Raw genomic sequence first — 6,379 nt, 5'->3', positions numbered from 1 at the left:
ACAGTCAAAAATTTCTTGAAATTGAAACTATAAATTGTACTAGAAAATATTGACATACTTGTACAATTATAATGAGATTGACGTTTCATTGCTGAGGTGTATGTTATTAAAAGTTGCACTTTTTATACGTGACGCCTATACAAAGCTCATGAAAATGTCGCATTTGTTTTTGTAAGATCTAAACTGACAGTGAGATCTTAATAAAAAATGAACATGCTTGGGAAGAACATGAAACGGATATTGAGAAAAGGTTATATAATTTTTTACCGTTTAGTTTGAAAAAAAGTCGTGAAAAGAATTCAATTATCATAAACATTTGTCAATCCGTCATGTAAATCGAAGGGAGATAGCAATGAGCAGCATTAGGCTGCGTCTATGTGTACTCATTTTTTCCGCTTGCGTCCATGAACAAACGCAATAAAAAGTTTTCTCTTACTAGCGAGAGTAAAAATCGAAAGTGAGAGCATCGTTATCGAGCTCGCGAGGGAACTGAACTTTTGATCATATATCGCGAGTGTACTATCTTACAGCGCCGTGTAAGCATTATTGGTGGTTGATCAATATTTAATGAGCAAGGATGAAATGATGCTTAACAGCGTGTGAACGTAAATGCAAAATGTATAGACCAATCGTAATAAAGAATTACTTAGTGCTAATTTATCCGGCTACGTCTTCAGAACAGTCTAATTTTAAGATTGGATATACGCGCTGACTATTATTCTTGTATGTTGAGTATCACTTATGTATTATATTATAAATCGACAAACAAAAATTATATTAAAACGATTGATATTAGATCATCAATAATTTGTGCCTGTCTCAGTTATTGAATCATCGCCATATTCTTTTGATAAATTTCGGCGTAATCTCCTCTTTTGATTTCAATAAAGATTGATGTACTATTCCGAGGGAGAGGACCGCTACAAATTGATTGCCTACAGCACCGTTTGCCTACATCATATTAGCCGACAGTTCATTTGCGCACAAAAATTATTTCCTATAACTTGATTGCCTACATGTACTATACTGCGCCTACATGTGCCTACGATTGCCTACATGTACTATAATTGACAATACGTTCAAAAGACAAAAACGTCCAGTAAATCTTCACTGTTTAATTCTTTTAATAATTTTAATAATTTTACGTCCTTGTTGAATTTAAAGCAGTACATTCGTGGATTAAAAACAAAATTTCTTGAAATTGAAGTTACATATTGTACTAGATGTTATATTTGTGCAATTGCATCTTTGCAATCTTGATTGAGATTTTCGTACTGATATTTAAGTAATTTAAAGCCGCACTTTTTATACGTGTCGCCTATACAAGTTAAGGGGGGAGGGTCATGTAAAATCGAATTTTTTGACACTTTTTTTTATTGCTTATAAAATTCATTTAACATCTGAAGAATGTATTTTTGATGTTATAAACCCAAATTGGCATTAAACTTTCGCCAATACGTACGACACTAATCGCGTGAATAGACAGAACCATAGAAGCCACAGCAGATCAAAAGAGGCCAGGACAGCTCGAAAACAGGAATTAACGGCTCAAATGGACGATTTCGCAGAGGAGGAAAGCATATTAGATTGGCATTGCAGATTAAACTTATATAGCGGTATGTCTACTTAATCATTAATTGAATACTACTTTTTCCTATCGAAAACTTTAAACGCGTTTTTCTCAAAACACATTTTTTCGCACGCCGTGCAACCTAGCTCAAAAATTAATTGACCGATCGACTTCAAATTTTACACAGATATTCTTTAACTTATTGACCATATCTTGAACTTAATATATCATTAAAAAATCAATAATAAATATTGTTTATAACAAATTGTTTGTAAAAAGAAAGATCGATTTTTTTTTAAAAGTGTCCTGAATTTTAATTTTCGATTCTTTTTTTTAAATTTAGGTTCAAGATCTGCGCAAGATCATATTTTAACGAAAAAATTTTGGTTTTTTTATTTCAGATAATTAGGACGACCTGTAGCCTGCACGGCGCAAAAAAAAAACGAGTCATCTTTGAGCAGCTGTAGCGCCGCCATTTTGAATTTTTATAGCACTAAAAAAATTTTTTCTGACAGAATTTATTGTCAATATTACAATGTTTTTTTACCAAAATTTAATAAACCTATTCATTTCTTTTAAATAAATTCGTAAAAAAACGCCTGTTTACTTGACCCTCCCCCCTTAATGAAAATGTCGCATTTATTTTTGTAGAGTCTAAACTAGCAGTGATATATTAATAAAACACGAGTATGCGATGGAAGAACATGAAACGGATATTGTGAAAAAAATGTCATTATTTTTTACCATTTATAGTTTGGAAAATAGATTCGTGAAAAGAAATTAATTTTTGTAAGCATTTAATTTCAATCCGAAATGTGAATCTAATAGCGAATTCGATTGGAAGAACTAGTGTGCACTGGTGCATATTAAAGTCGTTGTACACTAATTTAATTTAAGTATAAAAATGAAATGTAAATATTTCGAATTATGAAATACATATTTTACCTAATAGTACAATAAAATGTATTAAGTACTTCATGATTTAATCGATCTCTATGTTTATTTGTAAACATATCTTTACGTTATTTCGTGTACGACGGCTTTAATGTGCACCAGTGCGCACTGAGTGCGTCCAATCGAATTCGCTGTAAGTGAGATAACAATGAGCTATCTCATTTAGCATTAGTCTATCTATGTTCATTTTTTCCGCATGTGCATGTGATCATGGACAGGCGCAACCTAAAGTTTTTTCTCACTGTACAGTGGAATCGAATATCGAAAAAGTGGCGAAAAATTAAAGAATTATTATATTGTCACAAAGAAGCTATATTATAAGATTTTCGAGTTACTGAACACGAATCTAATATCAGAATTAAAATTTCAAAACAGCGAATCAAATATGACTGACTTGAAAAAGTATTCTCTAAAACACCTGAGAATTCATTTGTAAGCTTCTTTGTTGCTGATTTCGATTTTGACATAAAAAGATAAATAATTTTAAATTTAGATTTTCAAGCAGCATTATATTGCTGATATCCGATCCCCTTTTGTTGTCCATCTTCGTTTATTGCATCATGTTAATTACAACTGTTCAATTTTTTCGTTTGTTACTGCGTGTTAATAAAATTATTATTAATATTATCACTACCAGCTGTATTCTTTTCCTTACTGTAAAGTATTACATTGTATACAATGTGATATTATATCCCTTTCTCATACATACATATATTATATATTACTTTCTATAGCTATATGTGATAAAGATCATCCTCATACTCTCGAATCCTTTACAACTCCATTCGTCCGGCGACCATGTCGTTTCATTGAAATACGGACTAACCTACTTTGCATGGTGAGAAGGCCGAGATTGCATAAGTTATGCGAGTTATCGCGCGTATCCATAAGGGGCGATACGTCCCTTGAATGCGAGAGGTCGCGGATTCGAATGCGCTGTTCGCATGTAAATCTGCTCCTCCCGCTGTCGTACTTCTGGCCGAACCATGTCCGACTTTTAGCTGATAAAGTGCCCGGTGCTGATCTACCGCCTCGATTCTACGATCCTACGTTTCTACAGTAGAACTTCGATCTTGAGAACTTTCCGCCGCACGACCGACTCGCGAATTTATAGCTCCTGGACAAATTTGTCTTCTCGTAATGAGCGTCCGATCAGTTCGACCGTTTTAACTCATCCTTGGAGGCTACTCTATTATTAGACGTTATCTCTAGAGGATCGACGAAGAAATGAATGAATCGAGTCGTTAAGTATTGATTGATACAACTTCGCAATTTTTCTTTGTTCTAAATTGACTTGGTGTTTAGAAACAGAGAGAGAAAGAAGACTTTTTTTTCTTCAATTATATTATATTTCTTTTAAAATATATCAAGAATTTAAAATCAAGAAGTAATTAATTAATTTTTCTAAAAAAGAGATAAATGTAAACGTTTTTAACATTTGATAAAATTATAACCATAAAAGTTTTAGTAATACAAAACGAGATTTAATTGGAGGTGATTTGTGTTTAAGAGTTAAATATCTCCGTAAAATAAAAAATGTCACAGAAGTTTCTAATGATATAATATAAAATATTTCTCTCTCTCGAAATAAATCACTTCAAAATCACTTTGCCTATATAGTCTCTTCAGCAATATCATTCGTTGATATTCCATTAATATCGTTTTATTATCAAGGATTGTTTATAATTTTTTGTACTTTGATTTCGATTGAAATGAAATAATTTTTAATGCACGGACTCGCGCATCAGTTGCTCTTTACGGGAGGAAAAAAATACGTGCTTGCACAAATTGAGAACTGAATAGAAGCGGCGTTCGTATTTGGTGAGTAGTTACAAACAAAAACATCACAATAGTTTCGAAAACTGGAAGCAATGTCTATACGCAGTTTCACGACGCAGAGTGAAATACGAGTCGTATTGAAGTGAAACCGGCATATTCGCAATTCTGACGTGTTCTCCTGTTCTCTCTGCTTTACATTTTGCGTATAGAGTAACATGTGAAATATATAAAAGTTACGCACTCGTTCATATAGGTGATATTTCATACACACACCGTTCACTATTCCGCAATAAATATGTTTAACAATGGTCGAAATTATATCTTTTTGAAAAAAACAGAGTTAGTTTTTAAAACTAAAGTTTATAAATTTCTAGGCATCATTTTCCATATCGACTTAACGCAAAGTGAACGGAATATGTGACTGGGACATTCAAATACTCTGAGAAAAAAATATGTTATCTGGAAAGATGGTTTAAAAATTGATATATATAATATATATATATATATCTCCAAAAGTTTCTGAATAATTATTTTTCAAAATTATTATTATTTCTAATCATGACGTTTCTAAATAATTGATTTATCAGTTTTAACGGTCAGATTATCACATTTTAGGAAGACAGTCTAAGTACCTACTTCTTATTTTTCTGCATTTTCATTTTCATTTACGTGCTTGAAATATCTTACATTGCCATATGTCTTACTAGAAAATTAGATTTGTTTTTTTTTCGCGTGGATGATGATTCGTATCCACTCACATATATTTTTGTTTTAACAGAAAGAAAACTTGTTTCTCGTATTTCTTTTCTGTTCGTCTCGTCGCTCCGCAGTGGGATGGCTCAAGTAAAGTTCCCTGCATTTCTTTATTTTGCCCCGGAGTATGATCTCTCGGGAGTTTCGAAACTGCAACGGAACGGCGAACTTGCGTCTGCCATCGGCAGAAATTAATGAGATATTTGAAAGCGGTTAAACTTCCACACAAAATCGTCGACTGCTCCTTTTCCGCGTGTAAATTTAAACATGGTCGAGCACTCTTAAATCGACGGCTGAGGTTGAGTGAGACTTAACTGTAGATTTTAACGTTGCATACCGCGTTTATTCCAATAAATTTTATTATGAAACAGACCGATGCCGTTCTCTTACAGTAATTTCTTATCTTTATTAATTCACGGATAATTGGATGCAGCGAAACTTCGGGCAACGAATTCGACTTGCAGTTCGTTATAACTTTATCATTCGTGACTTACAGATATGTATATATAAAGATAGACATTTTGTTTTTGTAACTGAAACTTTGAAAATAAAATATTTCAATATTGAGGCTCACATATATTGTGTATGTACGAATATATATATATATGTATATATATATATATACAGGATCCACTTAAATGTATATTTTTGTTTTTGTAACTTTTATATATATATATACACATACATACATATACAATAAATGTGAGCCTCAATAGCGAAATATTTTATTTTCAATATATTTCTCAATGTCGAACTGTGTAACCATTTTAAAATCTCTCAATGTTGCACAGAGGAAGCCATAACGTCCATTTTGAAAATACTGAAGCAAACACGCGCGGACTGCCTGAAATTCGCGAAACGCGTCGATCGTCATAAATCTCTGTCGCGCAAAAATACTGACTGCTAGTACAATTTGCTCGCAACACCATTTCTCACGGTGTGCTTTGCCTTGTATATCGATGAAAATTTACCGTCCCTAGTGGTCGTCACTTTGTTTGTCGGCCTTTAAACTGCTTTACTTTCTCAAGCTCTGATACATTTTGCGCGACTCGACGATTTTGCATTATCACATGATATTACGACGCGAAGAAATAAAACTCGGAGGTTTTCGTCGGCGTATTGATTTATAACAGTAAAGCGTGAAATAGCACGGATATTAAATAAAATTGTGCGAGAGAGTTTAGAACATTTTCATATGTACTCTTGTATCAAGTTTTACTTTTACAAGAGGAATTTTCAAAATAGATCGAACACGATGCAATACAGCAGATATTTTGTTAGACACATGTTACATGTTTCGAGATAGTCATCAAAGCGAATTTA

This window comes from Mycetomoellerius zeteki, unplaced genomic scaffold (genome assembly GCF_001594055.1).
Source record: "Mycetomoellerius zeteki isolate Tzet28-1 unplaced genomic scaffold, Tzet1.0 scaffold19, whole genome shotgun sequence".
NCBI classification, from domain to species: domain Eukaryota; kingdom Metazoa; phylum Arthropoda; class Insecta; order Hymenoptera; family Formicidae; genus Mycetomoellerius; species Mycetomoellerius zeteki.
This window is presented reverse-complemented; position numbering follows the sequence as displayed.